Genomic DNA, 25,342 nt, shown 5'->3' with positions numbered 1-25,342 from the left:
CAGGGAATCTATCGCTGCCTGACCACTAAAGACTCCCCTGGGCTGTATATTCATCCTACTATCTCCTTCTACCACCATCTACTCTGAATCCCAGCTGCTGTCCATCCTATTTCCCCAACACCATGGAGGAAGGGCTGCCTTCCTCCCATTCATAACAGGGGCAGGAATAGCCACAGGGGTGGCAACTGGAACAGCGGGGATAGGAACCTCCATAGACTTTTTTCTTACAAACTCTCCCAAGCCCTGAATGATGACACGGAATGGGTTGCTGACTCCCTCACAGCCCTACAGACCCAAGTCACCAGCCTGGCAGCCTTAGCTCTACAGAACCGACGGGCCTTAGACCTTCTGACCGCCGAAAAAGGGGGGACCTGCCTATTATTAAATGAAGAATGTTGTTACTTTGTTAACCAATCATATAGTTACCTCCAGGATCAAAGAACTCAGGGATCGGATCCAAGCACAGTGGCGAGACACATCCTCCTGGGGCCTGGACCCCTACAACTGGGTAACCTGGCTGGTCCCTCTGGCGGGACCTGTATGCATAATCCTCCTCCTAATCTCAGTTGCCCTGAAACTTCGCCGAGAGAGCGTTTTTAATAAATCTTGCCTTGCACCCACTTTGCCTGGTGTTGTGTTTATTTTGTCGGAAAAACTTTACAGAAAGGAGGCAAAAAACTCATAATATGAAATGTAAATAACAAGAAAAATATAAAATTAAGTAATTCTTTTATGTTTTAGATGTAACTAGATGTTCTGTACTAAAATACATATAAGCACTTTATTAATTTTAAGAACTGATAGAATTGAATTTTTCAAAAAGTATGAGAAAACATTGTTATTATTTTGGGACTATACAAAATGCTGAGAGTGCAGTATATTTTACATGCAATTTTCATTATAACCTATAGAGTAATGAGAAAGCTAAAATATGATGAACACCATTATCAAAGGAGGAAAATGAAATCATACATATTAAGTGATTTTCTAAATCCAAATGAGATCTCGGTTTTTCCAACTCCTATATGCAAACAACCTTACGATTTAGTTATATAGAAACAATGTGCACACTTCCAAAATAATCAAGGCACATTTGAGAATGACAAACTCAAAGTAATCCTTTGATAACAGTACAAAGATACATTTCATTGAGAGAGGGTAAGAACTATGGATTTAAAAAGCATTTAAAGGGAAAGGAAGACTTACTAGGATTAAAAGGATCTGTATAGATTTAGTCTTTTGTTTCCCAAGGCCAAGTCTGCATTAGAATTCCCTCTAAAATTTATTTAAAAATTGAGTCCTGGCCTTTGTCACTGTATAGTGTACTTGATACTCAAAGTGGAGAATTTTTTTTAACACTGCACTCCTTTATACAATAAAATTAGTTTCAGTAACAATGATGAAACTAACAATAATAATGGCCAGAAGAGACAGTGAAAATTTTTAATAATTCATATGAATTCTATACCTGAAACTAATATTACTCTGTATGTTAACTAGCTGGAATTTAAGTAAAAACTTGGGGAAAGAAAAGAGATTTCATGTGATCAAGGCAGTCAAAAATTTAAAGTAAAAAAAATTACAATATTACAGAAACAAGGGGGAAAAGAAAAACTTTTCAGTAGTTTTTACGTTATCTTCCTAAGAGTTTTAACTTTGATCTTAACAGATCAATATGGCATTTTATGTAAATAATTGTCTAGTAACTAAGAAGTTAATTTTGATAAAACTGGCACATCAAAAGTTACCTTAGGTGAACACTAAATCATATTATTGATGTATTTCTTGTTAAAAAAAAAATGGAACAATAAGCACTTAACAATAAACCCAATTTTAAGGATATTCTTTAAACTCTGCAGAACATTTTGCATGAACTAAAATTTTACATGTACCAAGTAGCCCCACAAAGTGACACAATGAGATGATGGGATGGAGTTAAAAGCCCATGACTATCTTCCATAGAATGGACAGAACAGTGATTAGAGGGGAGACTAAAGAGGTACAGATGGGTTTGCAGACTTTGTTAGAAGGGTGAACAAGTTTTTTTTCATACCTTCTATTTCCTCAGTGATGTATGAGGTAAGATTATTTACCAAGAATGAGAGAACTGCAAAGTGGTAAGGGTTAAAGGTTTAAGAATAGTCCAGACAGTTCGACAGAGTAGGAGATGACCAACAGGGAAACATAGCACAGAAGGCTGAGGTAGGATTAGACTCAAGGTTTCCAGATGTCCGGTTCACTGTTCCTTCTAATACACATTGAATAGAAATGTAATGAGAGAGATGATAGCTACATTTGTGGCAAACATAGCATAATATATAAACTTGTCAAATCACTAAGTTGGACACCTGAAATGGATGTAACATTGTGTGTCAATTATGCTCCAAATAAATAAATAAATAAACCACATTGAAAAAGAATGCCTACTGGGAAAAGTGTTTTTGCATGCATGGACAGCAGGCAGGGTTAAATAAAAATGATGATCTAAGGAAGTAATAGCAAAAAACTATGCTATTAATTAAATAAATGGAGTTCAATAAATTAGAAAATCTTGAATTTTGTGTAATAACCAATATAGAATCACTTAAAGTTGAAAGAGTAATGATATATTTTCAAGGACCTTGCAGTTTGGAAAATACGGCAATATGTTTGCACAGAAGAAAACATCACCTATAATTTTTACTTCTTTAAAAACTTTGTTAGACTTCACTAACGTGTTTTTTATCATTGCTCTTGTGCATACCTAAAAAGGAAAATATAAGTAAATAAAATACAATGATTTTTCCATACAAACCATCCTTTTTACCAGTGAAAGCTTTGGCAACAGATATTTCCTGTGAATCCATAATGGAGCAAGTGTCATGGTTCCAGACTCCTCTACTGACTGGCTTTGCAATTCTCTGGATACGGCACGCTTTAGACTGCCTTTCATTATGCTGTCCAACATGTCTGATTCATCATCTTTCCCATCTTTCTCCACAAACTTTTGTGAAAGTGACTCATTCTTTTAAAAAAGTCAAATTATGTGAAATCTTGTGTTCAAAAGGATGCTCCACCTTTGTTTTTAGGGTTTTTTTTTCCCCCTCAGCTAGTTTCTTGATATCTTGAATAAACAGGTGATGAATGGCAGTTGGTTAACAAGACTGTAGGACCCTACCCATGGTTAAAATGCACCCAGATTTCAGAGATGTTAAAATATGAAAAAAAAAGAAGTACACCTTAAAAAGAGTACAGTAGTTCTATATTTTTAAGATTTTATTTATTCATTTGACAGAGCTCACAAGTAGGCAGAGAGACAGGCAGAGAGAAAGGGGAAGCAGGCTTCCCGCAGAGCAGAAAACCTTATGTGAGACTCGATCCCAGGACCCTGGGATCATGACCTAAGCCGAAGGCAAAGGTCCAACCCACTGAGCCACCCAGGCACCCCAGTAATTCTATATTTTTAACTTAGAATATTTTGTCATTAAATATTTTTCTAAAATACATTTTTAAAGACTTCAATGCATTTCTTTATATAGATGTACCATATTCTTGCCTGTAGTTCTGGGAAGGGAGTAACTTTGTCTCTTTGGGAACATTACAACATGTCCAGAGACACTTTTGGTTGTCATCACTGGGGGTGCCACTGGCACCTAGTGGGTAGAGGTTAGGAATGTTGTTAAACATCCTAAAACATAGAAGACAGCCCCCATGGCTCAAAATGCTAATAATGCTGAGATTCTATAGTCTACTTCTAGACTTAATTTTTTTTAATTTTTCTCTTCCTTCAGGAGTCCACCAAATTAAGGGACAGCATAGTATAGTGTTTGGATACAGTCTGTTGAATTGGCTGGGCTCATATATTAGCCATAATAGTTACTCGCTGAAGAACATTACCTAGAAGGGATCTGTAAATTAAATTCTCATTTCCCCATCTGTAAATATGGGGAAATTAATAGAAACTGGATAGAACTACTAAGACAAATAAGTAGGTTTATAAATGTAAAGCCCATGTTTGTCATCTAGGGATACACTCACTAGGTTGTAGTGGCTTCAATTAGGTTATTATTATTTTTTTAATAAACATAACCACAAACTTCACCACGGAGGGGTAGAGTCTAAATAGGAAAAACTGATGGAAAAATCAGAAGCAAAGAATCTCAAGGTTTGAGGCCTATGTCACTGAATCTAAGAAATTTCAAGCCATTTGGAGGGTGGTAAAGTCAATTTTATGGGTCAAGACTAGGACTGGAACAAAAATAGAATAGGAGATATCAGAGTGAAAAAAATCTGAGTGCATGATAAGTTATTATTTTCATAAAACATGGTTTCATCGATAGAGGCCTATATGTATGTACCAGGTCACAATGTTTAAACGTATTTTTTAATGTGTGTCACAATAAAAGAGCTCTGAAAGACACCATTCAAAATCCAACTACCACCATTTGATGTTTTAGTCTAATCTATATCTGCAAAAGTGACAAGATTTGCTTTAAGACAGTCCAGCTGAGGAGCACCTGGGTGGCTCAGTCAGTGGAATGTCCAACTCTTTTTTTTGGCTTAGGTCATGATCTCATGGTTGTGCGATCAAACCCCGAGTCTGGCTCTGTGTGCAATGCCAAGTCTATTTCAGATTCTTTCTCCCTCCCTTACTCTCCCTCTCTCAAATAAATAAATAACTTAAAAAAAAAAAAAAAAAAAGACAGTCCGGCTTTATCTTTGGACATTTTGTTAAAAAGCTCTTCAAAGTAATGAGACAAAAACTTAATGTGAAAAATGACCAAAAGTATTTTATCTCCATCTACTGCTTTAAATCTGTTGAAAAATTAAGCATGCTAGAAGTCCTGCATGTGTTGCAGCATTAGAATCAGTGTTGCTCACTAGCTCATCAAGCTCAGCACTAGCTTTGAAGATAAACACTCACCAAGTTTACTATCATCATTATCATTAATAATATGTGAGTACCAACAGACAGAGTAAGGCAGCTTTAATGTCTGTAAATAGTACTAAAAACATTAACTTAATAATCATAGTACCAGAAGCCTCTAAGTAGTGTATGACCATGTTTTATACATCATTAGCTATGATCTTAAAAACAAAATACAACACTTTTAAAAAGGAGTTAACCTTTAAAAATGGCTAACTGATTCATTCTCTGAAAAAAGTCAAATTATGTTAATCACAGTTGCTGGGTGTTTGAACAGAACCTAAAAGAAAATGAGTGTAATGACAAAAAGTTGAGAAGCATCTAATGCATGCAAAATAAAATCCCAAATCAGGCAGTAAACAAAATTAAGCTGTAAACTAGATCTTCCCAGTATCTTGATTTATTCTGGATAAGGAATTAATGTCATTTAAACTTGTCACTACAGTGATTTTTGAATGGTTGTCTGTACAAGACTTTGAGATATTTGAGGACAAGCATTTTTCATAGTAACTTCTCAATCTTCAATATAAATATTTTAGTCATTGCTAAGTCTGTGCCAAGCTCTCTAGAAAATTCTAGGAACTTAAAAATTAGTAATTCATAGCTTCTAAACCTAAGAGTTTCATAGACTTAGAGGGGAGACAAAAATTTATAGTTGTGTGGTATGGAGCAGATGTAGTAGGATGTGTGGATCACTATATTGCCCAGAAGTTAGAAGCTGATCGATGTCTAAGCTGTTTTAAAAAATGACTTTGAAAAAGGAACAAGGTGGAATTAATATTCCTGGAGGAAGAAACACAGGTGTAAAGGGCAAAAGTGCCAGGAGATACAGGTGAAGAGATGGGTTGCTACATGATGAAGAGATTCTTATGCTACCTGAAAAAATCTAAATTGCATCCATATACAAAACAAAACCATGAAGATGGTTAGGGAAGAGGCATGATCAGATTGGTCTTGGATAGAGTAAATGATGGAGACTAGTTAAAGTGAGTCCAAGTATAAACTGAAGGACTGGAAAAAAGTGTAGGGTACTGTCAACAAATGTTTGTATGCAGATTACTGTACACCATAAGGAAACAGTTCCTCTATTAAAAAAGGACCTATATTTCAGCTGTTAGATGAATAGTAGAAGATATAATAATCTAGAGGAAATACAGGAATGTTAGGAAAGGACTCCCTGAGAAAGTGACACTGAGGGACGCCTGGGCGGCTCAGTTGGTTTAAGCAGGTGCCTTTGGTCTGGGTCATGATCTCAGGATCCTGGGCCTGCTTCTTCTTCTGCCTGTTGCTCCCCTTGCTTGCGAGCTCTCTCTTTCTGACAGATAAATAAATAAATAAAAGAAAGAAAGAAAGAAAGAATCTCTGAAATGGAGACCTGAAGGAAAAATAGGATTTTAAAGATCTGAATTGAGTTGAAGTATTTCTAGTGCTTCCCTGCAGATTCTGTGTAATCCCTACATAATCCTAAAAAGAACCAGCTTCCCTGGGGTGCCTGGGTGGCTCAGTGGGTTAAGGTCTCTGCCTTTGGCTCAGATCATGATCCCAGGGTCTGGGATCGAGCCCCGCATCAGGCTCTCTGCTGGGCGGGGAGCCTGCTTCCCTTCCTCTCTCTCTGCCTGCCTCTCTTCCTACTTGTGATCTCTCTCTGTCAAATAAATAAATAAAATCTTAAAAAAAAAAAAAGTTATGCTGCATGAGGGATTTTGGCTGGTTTAATTTACTAAGGAAGGGAGAGTATATTGAGTTTTCAATATCCTTGGTAGGACAAAATGCAACTTGTTGAAACTTATTACTACTGACATAAGCAGCATCAGTAACTTATAATAGTATTTAGTCTAGATATCTGCATATACATAACAAAGCTAATGTTAACACATTTACACTAATCACTAAGAAACAACACTGAATGCATACAAATTCTAACCTTACACTCTGGAGAAGATGTCAACTTTTAAGGTATGAACCTTCTCTTCTGATCATTTCTTCCAACCTATGACTAAGAGAAGATGAAAAGTGAATTTTTTCCCCCCAAGAAAGAGGTCAGAGAGACAAATAACATTTAAAACACTTTATTATTTAATAGATTACCACTCACATAGTTCAGTGATGTTTCTACATTCTAAGCTGTATTATATTTGTAAAGATGAATGTCAACGGTAACTAAGTGAAGTTTAAGCACCCCTATATTCTTTATAGGCCTAGTAGTTCGTTTTGCTCACCAATTTTCTGGCAAAATCTCTCCACCACCTATTTTCTGTGTGCTGGTTACTATGCTGTGACTAATAAAATCAGCATCCTTCTTCTTCAGTCTTGCCAGCTCGTACCTCCCCCCAAGGCATAAGAACAATTTAGTCTCTTAATTTTCACTTCTCTGCTGTATCTTGCTGAGTGTATAATACTCTAGCCCAAAAAAAACTAAACAAGTGAAATGACTTGCCAAAGACAAGATTCTCTCTGGGATATGCAGGAGTGTGAAATTAAAAAGCAAGTGGTAAAATGAAGTCCTTCTTAAACATAACTTTCAGAAACCGGTAAAGTGTGAAGGAAACTAAAAACCCCTAATGCTTACCAGTAGTTCAATGTTTTGTTTTGTCAGTTTCCACGCGACAAGTGAAGGACTGCAAACTTCGCTTCCTAATAGTATTTTTTGTTTCGGTGCTCTTGAAAACAGTGATAATACTCATTTTTATGCAAACCCAATTCAAGAGCCTCTGACACTGGTAGCACCTCTCAACTTTGACTCGTACCATATATATCTGGATAGAACAGGAATTTAGAGTATTATATCATTATTCTACGTGTAACTTCTGCTAACCACACTTTAATACTCAAAGCCTTGTGGCTTCAAGTCATCGCTCGTGAGTGTTCATCTTCACAAACTCAGGATTCCACCCAAGTTGTTTCCCGCCCATTAGCGTGCTCATGCTAACCCACTCGAGAACAAATTCAGTATTTATAGAGCTGAAAATTGGTGGTCTTGCCGCTTACACCTTCATTCCAATCGACCAAACCTCAACTCTCTCCTCTCCTGGATGTTTTCGTTGCCTTACCTGGTCTGAGAAAAATTGTGCCGCCCCACACTTGCAGAGTTACCCGAGACACTTAACAGCTGCTCGCAGTCCTGGCGGTGGGGGTATGAGGTGGGGGTAGTCTAGCCTGGCGGCGGCACGGTCAGGTTCGTCATCCGCTTACAGACTTTGGCCGAGTGTGCGGGCAGGCGACGAACGCACGGAACCTCAGTGGACCCCGCTCCTCCGCGACAGGTTCAAAGAGAAAAGTTGTTTAACCTGGGGCTAATCCAAAGTTCGGTGGAGTCGGCCCAGCCCAGGCCAGCTCGCTGTAGCAAGGAAGGTCAAGATCACCTCGGAGCAATGCGCGCCCGGACGACGGCTCGCACCGCAACAGGCCGCCCCAGCGTTCTCCTCGGGTCACCAGAGGACAGCCAAGTCACAGGCCTACCGACAACGACTATGGGCGGAGTCGCCCCCCCTTCCCGGGTCCCGGCCGACTTCCGGACCTGCGCGCGCGTCTCTGCGCCGGCAGGGCAGCCAGGCGCACCCCTCCCCCCGCCCACCGTTTCCCGGCATGCTCCGCGGAGGAAGGGACGGAGTCGACAATAACAAACCCAACCGCGGCGGTGTCCGCGGCCCTGCCGAGCCCTCGGCGCTGCCTTGGGGTCCCCGAGTCGTTCCGGCCCCTCGGCTCTGACTGGCCGCGGCCCCCTGACCCCCGGCCCCCGACCCAGAGCCGAGGGGCCTGACAGCGTACCCCCTCCGCCCCGACCCCTCCCTTCCCGCCCGGAGTTCGGGGCCGCCACCGGCACCTGGGACACCGGCCGTTTTGTCGGTTGGCGGTGCCCGATGGGCGGTTGGTAGCCGCCGCCGACAACGAGGCGGTGGCGGAAGATGGTGCCAGGGGCTGCTGGCTCTGCTGCTGCCGCCGGCGGAGGAGGAGGTGTTGCCAGGTAAGTGCCGTCGCCGCCCGTGGCCCCTTCCCCCATCTGACACCGGAGCCGCTCGGCGAGCCTGGGCACAGTGGGCCGGGAACGCCCGGGTCCCCACCGGGCCGAACGCCACTGGCTAGCCGGTTTGTGAGCCGGCGAGTCTGGCGCATCCGGCCGCGGCAGGTGTTGCCCTGCGGCTGCCTCCCTGGCGCGACAGCCCCTGAGGAGACTCGCGGTTCGAGTCGGAGCGCCACTGGGCTACGGGAGATGTGGGGCAGGCTCGCCCGGTGCAGGCCTACCTGCGGCTCCCTCGGCCAGGCCGCCGGGGTCCCTCCGTGTACGCGCTCCGGGCCGAATTTCGGGAGTGGCCGAGGGGGAGGGACGCCTAACCCACTGAGACGTACTCTCCCTTGTCGTCACCACTACCGGGCTTAGCCCTAATATTGTCTTTGACTTGGGAAACCAGAGAGAGGAATTGGGCCGAGGCCGAACGAAGCGCACAGCGGGAGGATCGGAGAGATGCCTTTGTCCCGACCCGGGAGTGCGAGGATCGGTATAAAGTTACTCCTAGGAATGACTCAGCCTCCGCCAGCCCCACCGATAGATTTGGGATGGGGTGTGTTTGCGGATTTCACAACTTCCTTAGTAGAAGCAGGAGAACAGGAGAAATGGCAGCTTTTGAGGGGAATAGTTTCTTCCACCGCCTGGTGGATGTACTATGTTTATTGTTTATGGTTTCGTAATCTAGTCTTTTCCATCATGACTCTTTAGAGTGTGGTCATACCACGAAGTGGTGTGTGCCTGCATACCAGGGAAGACTAATGTGCTCACTGTTGATAGAGCCTCGTTACTGCCTAAGTCATTAAGCTAGATAACGATGTTTGCCTCGACTTGACTTTACGTAGAGCAATGATTTGGGCCCTGTGAAAATGTGCTTATCGTTTTTATTGAATAGTTTCTAGGTTGTGTGTTGATGCTGATTGTGTGATTTATCCGAAGGGTTGGAAAGTTAGCAACTTAGGAGGTGACAGACGACTTTATTATTTAAATAGACAAATCTGTGTTTAATCAGGAATCACATTATTATATTTCGGTATTTGATAAAAAGAGGGTCTTTCCCATTCTGATAGGCTATTACCATGAGAAGCAGAAGTACCATAAGGATTTTATTTGGGGGGTTATTTGGTTTGTAAGCTAGGTGGGAAGGTATTTTTGCTTTTTGTAATGTTGTAACAGAATGTGGCCCAAATGAACACATTTTCTCAGTAACATTCCTGTCGTGTTTTTTTTTTTTTTAATTTTAGGGTTGTGTTTAAAACCCAAAATAGTTTTATAAAAGAAATGCTTTATGTTGGTGTTTATGTCAAGAAATATCTGCTGATGGACATTAGATAGGAACTCAGTATACTTTTTAAAAATAATTTTTTTTAGTCGATTTTAAATCTTTTATTGTTAGTCAAATTTAGTATTGATTATTGGCCTGGTTCTTCTGGTGTTGTTGGATGACAGGGAAGACGGTGAAGCAATACTCTTGTGTCGGAATTTTTCTGGCCCTTGCTAACAAATATAAGTTGAGAATGTATGGCAGATTGACTCTTAGCAAATCAAATTCATAAGGTCCAGAAGGGCAGAGGACACAAGACCTTTGTTTTTGAAAAGCCACATTTCTGAGCCTAAATTTTTATTGTATAAGCTTGAGAAGAGCTTTTATTTGGCTTCTGATTTTGAAACTGTCTTTAAATTTTCATGCATTCAGCAAACGTTTTAACACTTGCTATATGCTTTACTTTGCAGATGTATGAAACTTATAAATGTTTTTTTAAACAGGAATATCTAGTAAAATGTTCTTTTTTGGATAATGCTGTTCTCTAACCCATGTAAGCTTCTCGTTTGTAGTGTAGGTAATAGTGGCTGAAGAAACTCAAGTGAAAATCTAGCAGTCCCTTTCTACACACATTCATTCATACAGTTATTACTTAAAATAGACCATTGAACCAGTTACTACAAGGATCATAAGAATACATATAAGAATATGTAAGAAATTGTTTTTGCCTTATAATAGGAGATTGGGGTTCTGTATAAATATAATTACACTTTTGGAGCATTATTGCAAGTTTGAAAGAAGTTATGAAAGGGAATTTGGGTTTTTATGGAGTGTAGGGGGATATTTTTAGAAGCATGATCTAACATGGATAAGTCATTTCACTTTTCCTTGAAAAGATGTCCTAGGGGCGCCCAGGTGGCTCAGTGGGTTAAAGCCTCTGTCTTAAGCTCACATCATGGTCCCAGGATTCTGGGATTGAGTCCCGCATCGGGCTCTCTGCTTGGCAGGGAACCTGCTTCCTCCTCTCTCTGCCTGCCTCTCTGCCTACTTGTGATCTTTTGTCTGTCGAATAAATAAATAAAATCTATTAAAAAAAAAAAAAAAAAACGATGTCCTAGCCACCTCAACAAATTTTGGCTTAGGATTTATCATGTACCTACTATGTGCCAGGCACTGGTCAAGAAATGTTGGGAATTTGACAGTGAACAAACCAAATCCTGCATTCAAGAAAAATGAGGAATAAGAGATACATGTTAGGAAGAAAAACAAAACAAAACACACACACAAACACAAACAAGGGAGGAGATGAGTATCAGGATTAGGAGGTTTAGATAACGTGGCCAAGGAAGTCTTCACTGGTTGGTAACTTTGGAATAAAGAACCAGGAGAAGTAAGAAGGCTGCTGTGTGGCTGGGCAAGAACATTCTTGGCAGCAGGAATAGTAAATAGGTAGGTTCTGAAATAATTGGCATATACATGAAAAAGTGAAAAGGTTACTCAGGGTGTACTAATAGAAATGAGGGGGCTCTGAGAATGGTGATAGGGCTCTACAGATACTCAGGGTTTTGGGGTAATAGTAAGGAAACAGTCATGTACTGTAACCCTGCGTGTGCAAAGGCATAGAAGTTTGTTCCAGGAAACCCAGCAAGGCCAGAGGCAGCTTGTACCTAACATTCATTTATATTTTCAAGAAATGTTAACCCCTGCAATACATAATTTTAGCTCCTGCAATAATGAATAAGAACTTTGTGTGTAAAGCTTTGTATATAAGAATGTAGGAAATTTTGAACTATGGGAAATTTTTAAAAAGATAGATTGCAAATGCTAGCTACTTTCAGACACTGAGGTAGATACACTGCTAGAGAAGCAGATTGTAGTGTGCTAGGTCGAAGAGGTATACTTACTGTTATAGATAAAAGTATGTAAATTTTAATTATCACATTTCTGATTTGTTTATTATTGTGAGCCTAATAAACCTAATTGCCTATAAGCAGACCTCTGTTGTGTGGTCCCTGAGAGGGTGACATTTCTTTGCATCCTCTGTGAAGTTGAGGTCCTTTCTAATTACTTTTTCCTAATATGTGAGTGCCTTCATGCACCCGTTCTTTCATTGGTTTGTTTCTTTAACAGCTGTTCAGTGAGTACCCTGAGGATTATGGAATGATACCCCATACTCTTCATACTCCCCATGTTTTTGCTCTTTTGAATTCTCATACTTGTAATTATGTTAAGGTAGGAAAATAATTGTAACTCATTTCCATTTCTTGTTACTGGTTTGGGCCTATACACATTATTTTTCCCTCATTCTTCACATAACAATTGATCAGCAACTGTCCAGAAAATCTGTTGAAATATTAGTCAGATCAGTACCATACTGTTAATATATCCATGGTTGTTTTAGCCATTATTCTGCGAATTTTTTTGATATTGCTGTATGTTTACATATGGTTTAATAGAATTAAGCTAGTTCAATATTTGCTATATATAATTTTGATTTCATTTTTAAACCAAGTCATTATAAAATGAAACATAGAACTATAACACTTTTGCTATAGACATAATTAGGTGAATATTAGTTTAGAAAACCTGAGTTCACATTTAAAGGGAGTGTCACAACTTGATCTTGCCATTCCTTAAAAATTACACCATGAACAGTCCTGGATGTTATATTTCAGCTGGTGACAATAATACAGAAAAAAATGGATGTGACTTCCATAGTTGGTATAATTTGGAGGCAGGAGAGCTGTTTTATAGCAAACTTGACTTAAATTCATCTGAATGGCTTTTTTTTTTTTTTTTTAAATTTCTGGTAAGCAGAAGTTATTAAATGACATAGCATGTATGAAAAAACATGTTTAAATACAATAATACTTACAAAGTTTTTATGAAAGAGACTAATTCAGAATAACAAATCTATTGATATTCTATATTGGGGCTTTTGTTTTTTAGATTGTTTACTCCAAATTCAAGTTATCTAAGTCATGCATTTTACATAATTTTTATGAATGGCAGGACAGCAAGATGTGTAATACATTTACATGTATTGATGGAAAGATACCCACATTATGTTATTCAGCTCAAACAAGGTGTATAGCAGTATGCATAATGTTTTCTCATTTCTGTAAAAACCAAACTGTCCGTACATACACATATGTTTTTTTTCTGTATATGCAGCCAAACTATTAAAAGTATTCCTGTTGTCTGCTTTCTTTGGGTGCTATCTTATATGAAGTTGCTTGTCTACTTGGAGCTTCATTTTGGAGGCTCTGAACTTCTATGGAAAAAGTTCTCTTTGGGGGAATGTGAGGAAAATGACTGACGTACTCTTCTTTTTTTTCTTTTGTTTTCCTCTTGGCAGAGAAAAAGGGTAAGATCAGGTGGAAATAATCTGATTTGGGGGATTTGAAGTCCAGTTTTCAGTCCCATGGGTAACCTACACCTTCCATTTGTAGTGAACATTTTCATTGATGCAGCACACAGTTACCCCTCAGTGAGGTCAAATTGCAATTTCCAGAATTGCAAATCAAACAGAATTATTCCTAATTCTTGTTCTTTTTCTATGAAACTTTGGTCTAACATACCTAGTTCATTCAATTTTATCTCTTCTGCTGGACCTGAAAGCTACTGTGGAGACTTGTAATTCCAGCACCTAGCAGAGTTTCTGGCTTATGTTGGATTTTTAACAAATAGAGAGTGACTAATGGCTGAATGTGTTCAGTTTGGGAAGTCAGAAATTGAGGTTTTTCCCTTTGTTTTCTCCATAAGGAAGCTAGTTCTTTTTTTGTTGTTGTTTTTAAATTTTATTTATTATTTATTTGATAGAGATCACAAGTAGGCAGAGAGGAAGGGAAGCAGGCTCCCTGCCAAGCAGAGAGCCCTATGCAGGGCTGGATCCCAGGACCCTGGGATCATGACCTGAGCCAAAGGCAAAGGCTTTAATCCACTGAGCCACCTAGGCGCCCTAAGGAAGCTAGTTCTAAATTTTGAATAGTTGACAGTAAACTGGAACAATTGACCTAGTCATTATGGTGGCTGTCTCTCAAAGAGGAAACTGTAAATTAATCTCCAGTTGATAAATTGGGTAGACAGTGTTTTTCACGAGTGTTGGAGATGGTTTGATATCCCATCTCCCCCTCATTTATAGCTGACTGTATCCCAAGAGGATCCTGGTGGAACAAATGTCCTTCTACGATGTGAGATTTTTTTCCCTCTGATAATTCCTACTACTTGATATAGCTGGTAAGAGCTCTGTAAATTCAGAGGGAAAAGAGTGGGCCACCTGTGGTTAGGTTAGCACTAGAAGTGCTAACAGAACCATGTTTTTGGACCATAGTTGGCTGAGTAAAATTCACGATAATAGAAATTGGGGGACATGTATCTGGCAGAGCTATATAAAGTGAGAGAATATAAGTTTCCTGTAAAGAAGTAGTTGGAGATATTTCTAGAAAGGTAAACTAGAGTGTAATTATGAAGTCCATGAATGTTGGAGTTTAAAGTTATAATCGCCATCATCTTTAGAGCTTTTATTTTAGTCCTTGCATAGTAAAGGAGTCTGAAATACACTCTGTAAAAGGTATCCTATCAGTCTGTGGATTATAAACTGATGTTTACAGGTCGTCTGAGCGTCATTGGGAGAGATGGGATTCCCATAAGGGTAAATCTTGCTTCAGAGTCTGCCCTTTAAATGTTAATGTAGCTTTAAGCCAGAGTTGGCAAATTCACGTTCTTAAAGGAGCAGATAGATAATGAAATTAAGTGCAACTGTAAAGTACTATACTGATGTCACAGAAGAGAGCTGCAAAAAAAAAAAAAAAAAGCTACAGAGCATGGTAGGCCATTGATTTGTGTTCTGCTGTAGGCAACTGTGAAGCTCTGGTGAAGATTTTTGAGTAGGGATGCAGCCTGATGACAGTGGTGATGACAGTTTTAACTGGTAGGAATGCACAGGAAGACTTGGAGCAAGATGGAGATATAAAGGCAGAGAGAAGAGTTTCCAGGCTCTAAAATAAGAGTTATGTCATTGGAAAATGAAGGATTGAACTCTAGAGGAAAAATGGATAGGCTTTAGGAAAAACTGAAGTTCTGAAAAATGGGGAAATGATAGCTTTTTTGACAAAAGAAGTTGGGGACCAGTTTTAAAGGAAAAGCACTGAATTGAAATGTGGATATGTCGAGTTTGTGGTAACAACGTGATTGCTAATGGGAGATACTTAGCATCAGGTGAGTGCTAGTCCTGTGCCTGGGGGCGGAAATCTGAATTAAACAACAGTAACTGATGTTTGTATTGCACTTCAGTTTGCATAACTCTATAGTTTATACTTAGATTCTTTACATTTTCACAACAACCATGAGATAGGGAGTGTCTTTCTGTAGTCCAAATAATTTAAGTTTAGCAGTGCCTGGCTGGCTCAGTCTGTGGAACGTATGACTCCTGAAATTGGTGTGAGTTTGAGCCCCATGTTGGGTGTAAAGCTTACTTAAAAAAATAAAAAAATCTTGGGGCGTCTGGGTGGCTCAGTCGTTAAGCAGCTGCCTTTGGCTCCGGTCCTGATTCCAGGGTCCTGGGATTGAGCTCCCCACTTGGCTTTCTGCTCAGTGGGGAGCCTGCTTTTCCCTTTCCCATTCCCCCTGCTTGTGTTCCCTCTCTTGCTGTGTCTTCTATCAAATAAATAAATAAAATCTTTAAAAATAATAATTAAAAAAAGTAAAAAAAAATTTTTAATAAAAAAATATTTTAAAAGAAGTAATTTAAGGTTGATGAGGTTAATCAGGGTCACATAGTCAATAGTGAGGATAGGAGTTAAATATAGCTCTCTGATTCCCAATCTCATGTTCTTTTCACATTCCTGGTTTTTTTCCTTCTTACATGTAGTAAAGATAACAATTCGAGAACTAAATATGAATGGCCATGTAGGAAAGATGTAGAGTTGGAAGGCATTATCTAAACTGGGATGGCAGATTCGAGGCTAGAATGGGAGCAGCAGATGGTGGTCATTGTCTTGTTCTTTTAGTGGACCAACTCTTCTAAGGCACCATATTTCAGATTCTTAATTTCTTTGTGATGCATTAAGTGTTGTCTTTTTTCTTTTTCAAAATTGAAATAAGTATCTTTACCTCTGATTATAAATCTGATTTTTAAGGAGATCAGGGAAAATGAAAGTCCTGCATCCAGAAATAGCCATCATAAAAAGATTGATGTTGGGACGCCTGGGTGGCTCAGTTGGTTAAGCAGCTGCCTTCGGCTCAGGTCATGATCCCAGCGTCCTGGGATAGAGTCCCGCATTGGGATCCTTGCTCCGCAGGGAGCCTGCTTCTCCCTCTGACTCTGCCTTCCACTCTGTCTGCCTGTGCTCGCTCTCGCTCGCTCTCTCTCTGACAAATAAATAAATAAAATCTTTAAAAAAAAAAAAAAGATTGATGTTAAATTGTTCATAATTCCTGTTAGTTAACCTAGTGTTATTAGTTTCAGATGTACAGTATAGTGATTCAGTGACTCCAGGTATCGTGCAGTGCTCATCGTGATACGTGTACTCCCTAATCCCCATCACCCATTTAACCCATCTCCCTAACTCCCTTCCCTCTGATGACCATCGGTTCTTTAGTTAATCCATTTTTTGTTTTTCTTCTCTTTTCCCCCCCTCTATCTTCTTTTTTCTTATTTTCTTCTTTTTTTTTTTCCTTAAATTCCACGTGTGAGTGAAATCATATGGTATTTGTGTCCTTCTGTGACACTCTCTAGCTCCATCCATGTCATTGCAAATGGCAAGATTTCATTCTTTTTCATAGCTGAATAATAATCTTGGGTGGCGTGTGTGTGTGTGTGTGTGTCTGTGTGTGTCTGTGTCTGTGTCAGTCTGTCTGTGTATACCACATCTTTATCCTTTCATCAATTGATAGACATGTGGGCTCCTTCCATAATTTGGCTATTGTAAATAATGCTGTTGTAAACATGGGGTGCATGCATCCCTTTGAATTAGTGTTTTTATATTTTGGGGGTAAATACCCAGTAGTGCAATTGCTGAATCATAGTTCTGTTTTTAACTTTTTGAGGAACCTCCATGCTGTTTTCCATAGTGGCTGCTTCAGTTTACATTCCCCCAGACAAGTGCAGGAGTGTTCTTTTGTTTCTACATCCTGTTCAACTCTTGTTACTTGTGTTTTTGATTTTAGCCATTCTGACAGGTGGGAGATATTATCTCATTGTACTTTTGATTTGCATTTCTCTGATGGTAAGTGATATGAACATCTTTTCATGTGTCAGTTGGCCATCTGTATGTCTTATTTGGAGAAATGTCTGTTCATGTCTTCTGCCTGTTTTTTATCTTTATTTATTTGTTTTTTGGGAGTTGAGTTTTGTAAGTTCTTTATATATTTTGGATATTAACCCTTTATCATATATGTCATTTGCAGATACCTTCCATTCCCTAGTTGCCTTTTAGTTTTGTTGATTGTCTCCTTCACGGTACAGAAGTTTTTATTTTGATGGAGTCCCAATAGTTTACTTTTGCTTTTGTTTCCTTTGCTTCAGGAGACATAGCTGGAAAATGTAGTCCAGACTTTTTTAATGCTTGTATATACATGTACTCCTCACCATTAGTTAATAAAATAACAATAAAATCCACAAACAGAATCACATATACTGTAACTTGTTTTTCTTACTGAATAATAAATATATCACTAATCACTAATAATATAATCACTAATAATAATCACTAAAATGTATCGAGCTAATATTTTTAAATATCTAAATAATGTCATATAGCTGTACCATCATTTACTTGACCAATAATGATTGGCAGTTTTCTGATTTTTCATTGTTAAAAATAATTCATTGGATATATGCCTTTGTATACTTGTCTGTTTATTTGCTTCCAATATATTTTCAAAGATATAATTGTTGGTTTGTACATTTTAATTTGCACAGTTTAAATTTTGATACATACTACCAGATTAAATCTCTTTATAAGTTGTACAGATTTCTATTTTTTTTTTTTTTAAGATTTCCTTTATTTATTTGTCAGAGAAAGGGAGAGCATAAGCGAGGCGGGGGGGGGGGGGGGGGGAGTAGCAGGCAGAGACAGAGGGAGAAGCAGGCTTCCTGTTGAGCAAGGAACCTGATGCAGGACTCAATCCCAGGACCCCAGGATCGTGACCTGAGCCAAAGGCAGATGCTTAACAGACTGAGCCACCCAGGCTTCCCTGGATTTCTGTTCTTGTTAAGACTGCCAGTGTGCTTGTTGTGAGGTAACAAGAATCAACACTGTTCATTTCATTCATTATAGAAGTAACCTAAAGGGTAAAAACTGATGGCATTTCTGATAAAGTTTATTTTTCTGTATGCTATAGATAGCCATTTGTCATAGTACTGTTGCTTGAACCATTTATCCTTTCCCCTAATTTGAAATTCTATTATTATTTTTTATCTGCACGTGTATATATGAAGATCTATTTGTATTGGTTTTGTTCCACAAGTTATCTATCAAATGGGCCAGAATCCCAGTTTTAGTAACTGGTTAGACTATGTCTGACATGTTTCGATAAATGTTCTTTTCTGTAATGTCTGTTTCACTCCCCAAATATACATGTATGTATATTTATAAGTATTTATAATGGCCACTTATTACTGGCTTAATGGACAGAAACTAGAGACATTTTTAGGCAAAGGACCACATAATAATTTTAAGAGAATGTGTCATTATTGAGTTACTAACCTGTTGCTTTTAATTTTAAATTGGGCTAGCTTGTGTCATACTATTCATTTTATAAAAATGACTTTTATGTATAAAATGAGCATTATGGCAAATTTTAGAAAATCTTGACTATTTGGTGAAAAGTAATACCATGTATGTACTTAATGTACTAAGGCTGAAATTTTGTCATAAAGTTAATTTCTAATTCAGCATTAGTTGACTTATATGATGGCACTTTACCATTGCATGTGAAAATTTAGTTCTAGATCATTTAGATGCAGTCCACTTAGAAATTTGATAGATTTTATGTAAGTTAAGGGAAAATGTGCTTAATTAGCAATCCCAACTTCCTAAGTTGATGAAAGGGTTAGCTCTTTTTAATGTTTATTTTTTCAAGGAAATTTGTGTTTTGCTAAGCTTATCCTCTTAAATTTTAGCAAATGTAATTGAGGAGGTTAAACCAGGAACTCCATTTTACGTAACCTTTTTTTGGTATTTTTTTGAAACAACACCTCCTTTTTGTGAACTTTTGCCCGTTCCTTCTCGATACAACTTTTGTATACCTCTATAATATGTATTGCATTGTAGTGGCATATTCATTTTATGTGACTAAGTTCCTTGAAAGGAGATAGCATATACTTTATATATATTTTTTAATCTTTAGAAACTCGCACATTAAATAAGTTAGAACGAGTTTAACGTCTGAGATTTTATAAAAACCTGGAGGAATTAACCCATCTGCCCTTTCAATTTTTAGGTGAGGAAATGAGATTTGGTGAAATTAGGCTCTCAGGGTCACAAAAGTAAAGAATGTGGATCTAGGAGTAAAACCTATATCTGTTTTACTTCTGTTCTATTATTTTTTCAGGACAGATTCTCTTCATTTTCAGGATGACCAAATGTGTGTGTGGTTACTATTACTAATGCCCCTTTTTTTGCTTAATGTTTTAACAATTACATAGCAAGGAGTGAATTCAGCTTTGTTGAATATATGAATTGTACATTTTTTTTTTTTAGATTTTTTAGATTTTTTTAACTATTTATTTGACACAGAGAGATCACAAGTAGGCAGAGAGGCAGGCAGAGAGAGAGGGAAGCAGGCTCCTTGCTGAGCAGAGAGCCCCATGTGGGGCTCGATCCCAGGATCCTGAGATCATGACCTGAGCCGAAGGCAGAGGCTTTAACCCACTGAGCCACCCAGGTGCCCCTAAATTATACATTCTTATAAATAAAGTACTCCTGTGGATTCTCTTTGAGCCACTTTGTATTTCTGATTTCTCTGTTATGGTCTTCCTCTAGTCCTTCTCCATAGCGTTGGCCTCATTTATTAACTGTCTAATGTCTTGGTAATAGGTGTAGAAGACACTGTGATGTCTTGAAAAAAGGTATAAGGCATGGCCAAGTTTTCTCTAGCTGTTTACAATACAGTTTGGGGGATGTCAGGCATTTGGCACATGGGGAAAAATGTAGAGCAAGACATTTATTTACTTATGTTCTGGATATAGACACTAATATTTAATTAGCTGAAATTTGAAGTTGAGGGCCGTAAGTGCTTAAGGAAGGTTGTTAACAGCCAGTAGATTGATGAAGACTTTACAACAGGATGTTTGTGAGTGACATCATGGTCACAAAATGGAGGCAGTGTTGTGACATGAGTAAAGACACTAAAGACCAAGGCTTATTCATCTTATATCAGGAGGTCATTTTAAATGATATGGAGCTTCATTAATGAGATGCAGAAAGGCAATATTGGATTGTTTACTCCAAGGAATTTATAGAAGTAAATCTTATAAAGTGCTTTTAGTTGGGGTGAGAAGTAAAGTGACATTAAAATAAGACCTCAGATTTTTTAGTTGGTGGTGTCTTACAGGGTTGAATTGAAATGAAACCCACTGGGTAGAAGGAGCTCAGTTAGGTTATTGTCAGAGCTTGGGTATGCAGTAGTAAGCACTGAATTAGATAGCTTAATTGGGAATAAGTGGTAAAGAGGAATACAGAGATGAAAGAGTACTTATTCACATATGACATGGTAAATTTGATTACCATTGGTGAACCCAAAAAGGTCAGTAGGAGAAATATCTTGGAGATGTTTAAAGTAGATATGATTATTGCATTTTTGCTTTTCTATTTTTTAATTAAAGAGCCTTGGAATACCTTGGTTCTAAGGAAATTACCAATAGATAGTTGGATGAGATCTCTCTCAATTAACTATTTGAACTGTTTTATTATTTACTTACTGCAAGTAGTTTTTTTTTTTTTAAGGTTTTTTTATTTGACAGAGATCACAAGTAGGCAGACAGGCAGGCGGGGGGGTGGGGTGGGGAGCAGGCTTCCTGCTGAGCAGAGAGCCTGATGTGGGGCTCAATATGGGGCTAGATCCCAAGACCCTGGGATCATGACCTGAGCGGAAGGCAGAGGCTTTAACCCACTGAGCCACCTAGCCGCCCCTGCAAGTAGTATTCTAAGAGTACTTCTGCTTGTGAGAGTCTATTCTCTCAGTAGATGTTCTTGAGTAGTTTCTGTTGTGTAGCAAGAGTTACTGCCTGTTCCTAAGTAACATTTTGGAGTTTTATAATGTGCAGTTGGCTTTGTGCTAAATATTAAACTCTTTGCATAGTTAGTTGTTTTCCAAAAAGCTTTAGGAGACAGGTATTGCTAACATTCCCATTTTACACATTAGCAAACAGAAATCTAGATGTGTAGTGATGAGAAGGTTTTTTTAACTCCACTAGTTTTTAGTTGATAATAAAGTCAGGTGACTCCTGGATTGTCTGGAGAACATATAATTCAATAAAATTTTATAACTGATTTAGATTACACAAAATAAGTCTTTATAGAAGTTTTGTATTTCTCTTAAGAGAATTTAAAATATTATGAACATGTTTATTTTGTTACCCATTTAGAGCATTTAATGATTTTTATAATTTTTATTAATTTTTATAAACCATACTTTACAGGTAGAATCTGAATCAGAACTTTTGCTTACACAAAAATTCATGTCCATCACCCTATGTGTCCAGTATGTGAAATATAGAAAAAAAATTAAATGTAGATAGAAATCTTTCTTGACCGAAACAAATCTTGCTGTGAAACTGTGATGTGATCACTTAGAAATTAGTAACCCAGAGTTGAAGTAACAGCTAAAGACAGAGTAGATTTTTAGAAAAGATTCTAGTGACTTAGGAGCTAAGGTACAGAAGAAAGAATTTAAGGTCAGGCAAGCTTATGAGGAGATTTAGATGATGGGAAATATGGTGATCTATATGATATCCCTTTGTATCGAGCAAGACAGAGTGCTCATGTAAGAGTAGTGGAACTTCAGGACATTTACTATTTCTTTCATATCTGGTTTTTTGAATTTTTAGTTACATTTTGTTAACCTCATAATATTGTACAGCCAGCCCTTCAAGACAGAGATTGAATTTTGCCTGTTTCCTTAAATAGATGGCTTGAGCCCTGTACATAAACTTTCTCTAACAGAATCTTGACTAGGCAGGCACTTTGGGTATCCTCAAAATCAGATTTTTTCTCCTGGCAATGATAGTCCAGGAAAACTCTTAACTTGAAAGTAAATTTTATTTTTCATGTCTGTGGTGATTTTTGCTGAAAAATTAAAGGCTGACGGTATAGTTTGAGAGTAAGAAAGCGCTGCATATCTTTTATATTGTATATAGATTTAGATTAGGTGTTGGTGTGACATGAGAGTTGGATTTGTATCTTTCTATATATATGTGCTTACTTAGAGGAAGTTGTGATTTTCATTGTATTTGCAATTATTGTCCACAAAGCCCCTAAATATTATACATTATTTGTATATTTTTGTTTAAAGATTTTTATTTATTTGACAGAGAGAGATGCAGTGAGAGAGGAAACACAAGCAGGGGGAGTAGGAGAGGGAGAAGCAGACCTCCAGCTGAGCAGGGAGCCCACCCAAATGTGATGTGGGGCTCAGTCCCAGGACCCTGGGATCATGACCTGAGCTGAAGGCAGACACTTAAGACTGAGCCACCCAGGTGCCCTCATTATTCGTATATTCTCTTGTTCGTGGACGTGCTGCAAGTAAGATATGCTGAGATTTGCTGTATACTGGGTCCAGACTTACTTACAAGTTCACAGTTCTCTTTGAGAAATTAGGAAAAAGAAATTCTCTTAGCAGCACAGTGAGAAGCTGCCTTGAGAAAGTATTTCAAAAACTTGCTATTAATGTGAGAAAATATGACCACTAGGTGTGGGAGGAAATTAAAAAAAATTTTGTCCAGTACGAATAGCAGAAAGTGTGGGACACATAATTTCTAACATGCATGGCACCCTATATAGGCATTATCAGGAGTTAGTTTTCAGCACAGACAAGGTTCTTTACAGCAGGGTTTTATAGAATGGACTTGCTTTTGAGAATAACTCCTAGCTTTGCTCAAAAAAGCAAAAACAGAAACATAACCAAAATACAGAAAACCAGGTTATTGAGCCAAGTTTTTTTAGTATACTATTTTTCTTCTCTTGTAGGGGTGAGGAACCTCTGAAAGTGTTCTGTAAGTTTTATTTTGTTCTTGTATTTTTATATTTACATTTCGTGGAAGTTAACACCAATAGGCAATGAATATTGAGCCACATGTAACTATCATTTTGTATCAGTTATCTCATGGCCTAATCTTGTTTCAGTTATATGCCATGATATTCCCCCCACAGCTCCTGCTGCTACTTCCCCTTCTTTTGCAACTGTAGTCTTATAAATTTAAAGAACAGATACACCCACAATAGCCCAGCAAGGAAAATGTTTTCTTTACTTTTCTCAACTCATTCAGCCTATAAATAGCAGAGTACGAATTTAAACCAGGGCGCCCCTGGGTGGCTCAGTAGGTTAAGCAGCTCCCTTCAGCCCAGTTCATGATCCCAGGATCCTGGGATGGAGCCCTGTGTCAGGCTCCCTGCTCAGGGGGAAGTTTGCTTGTCCCTTCCCCCTTCCCACTCTACCTTGCTCACAGGCACTCTCTTCTCAAACATAAATAATAAATCTTAAAAAAAAAAAAAAAAAAGAATTTAAACCAGGTCTATTAAGCTCTTCCTATATAAAAGTCAGTTGTTTTTCCCTCACTTTAGGTCAGATTATAACCAAGAAACAGCAAATGGTTTTAGCAGATTATTTACTCTATCTAGTTTACTAGATTATTTATTTAGCAATAAATTGCCAGCAGATATTCTGGCAGCAAATTGTTTTACTAGATTACTAATTCCAGTACTAGAAGTTTCTTTTTTTTAATTTTATTTATTTATTTGACAGACGGAGATCACAAGTAGGCAGAGAAGAAGGCTGAGTAGAGAGCCTGATGCAGGGCTCGATCCCAAAACCCTGGGATCATGACCTGAGCTGAAGGCAGAGGCTTTCACCCACTGAGCCACCCAGGTGCCCCTACTAGAAGTATTTTTAACACTATTCAGAAGTAGTGAATTATTTTGTATATACTTCAACTGTAGTTCAGATTTTTTCTATAAGAAATTTTTCCTCTAAGAAGCTTACCTGAGTCTTTGGTGTCTGGAGTTTTTATTGAGGTCCTATTATCTTTACATGGTAGCTAACCTTTAGTCTCTAGCTCTTCTGGAGGTCCTACTATGTCTTTTAGTCTCCATTTCTTCTGGAGATGGGAACTGGTACTGTGTATCCCAAAGCCCCCATCATAAATCATATTGTTATACTATTCTAAAGCCTCCAAACAGATATATTCTTGTCAAATAGGACATCCTAGAGACCTCAGGTTCCCCTCCTCATAGCCAAGGATAAAGTCCAGACTTCTCTTTGGATAAGATTAATTCTTTACTATACAAGGAAGATGAGTACTTATTGCTCTAGGATTGTCACTGCCTTTATTTCACTGGGGGTGTGAAATATGTGTTTTATGCAAAGAGAACAATTTTTGTTTAAACTCACATCTCTAAAGTCCTTTTTTTGCTTTATTGTATTCTTTTCTCTTAGATTGAAAGTCTAGGACTCTTAGACTGAAACTCTTGCTCATTTAATAGGTGAAAATTCTGTCTTTTTCAGATTTGTATTTCTTTGATTACTGAAGAGGTTTATTTTCCTCATTGGTTAACTATTTGGATTACTTTCTCATGCACTGTTGTGGGTTTTTGTGATTTTCTTACTAATTTATAGGATTTTTTTTTTTAAGCTGTTTACCCTTAATCTCTGTTGTAACAGTGTCCCACTTACCAGTTTTGGGGAGAAAGTCAGATCCCATCTTTTGATACTTGGATTAAATGATGAAACAGATAATGGAAAGGCAGCACTGGGAGTAGAATGGGTTTCATCAGCTTTCTTGTTCCCTTAGAACAGTGTCTAAACAGCCCAGGGGCTACAGAGCAAAGGCCACTTTGAGTATTTCACTCAGGCATGTTTTCTTGGCTACCATAGGTAAGTTCTTCAGTGTACATTTCTCTAGGTTTAAAGTTTTCAGAGAATCCCCATGCACAGATGATCCACAGCA

At 38.3% G+C, this 25,342-nt stretch overlaps 1 protein-coding gene across 3 annotated transcripts in view; it reads left to right on the top strand.

The window, feature by feature from the left end:
• The first annotated feature begins 8,497 nt into the window (after positions 1 to 8,497).
• Positions 8,498 to 25,342, top strand: part of RB1CC1 (RB1 inducible coiled-coil 1) — a 98,774-nt gene continuing 81,929 nt past the window's right edge. For 2 of the 3 annotated variants that reach the window (XM_059394574.1, XM_059394573.1), the window contains exon 1: positions 8,499 to 8,870. The gene's annotated coding sequence lies outside the window, so the exon portion shown is untranslated. Of the gene's footprint in view, positions 8,871 to 25,342 lie in introns of all 3 variants that reach the window. The other variant, XM_059394575.1, reaches the window with a different exon arrangement.

The sequence above is a fragment of the Mustela nigripes genome, chromosome 3 (genome assembly GCF_022355385.1).
Source record: "Mustela nigripes isolate SB6536 chromosome 3, MUSNIG.SB6536, whole genome shotgun sequence".
Taxonomy (NCBI): domain Eukaryota; kingdom Metazoa; phylum Chordata; class Mammalia; order Carnivora; family Mustelidae; genus Mustela; species Mustela nigripes.
Note: the sequence above shows the minus strand (reverse complement) of the source record. Positions and strands in the feature narration are given on the sequence as shown.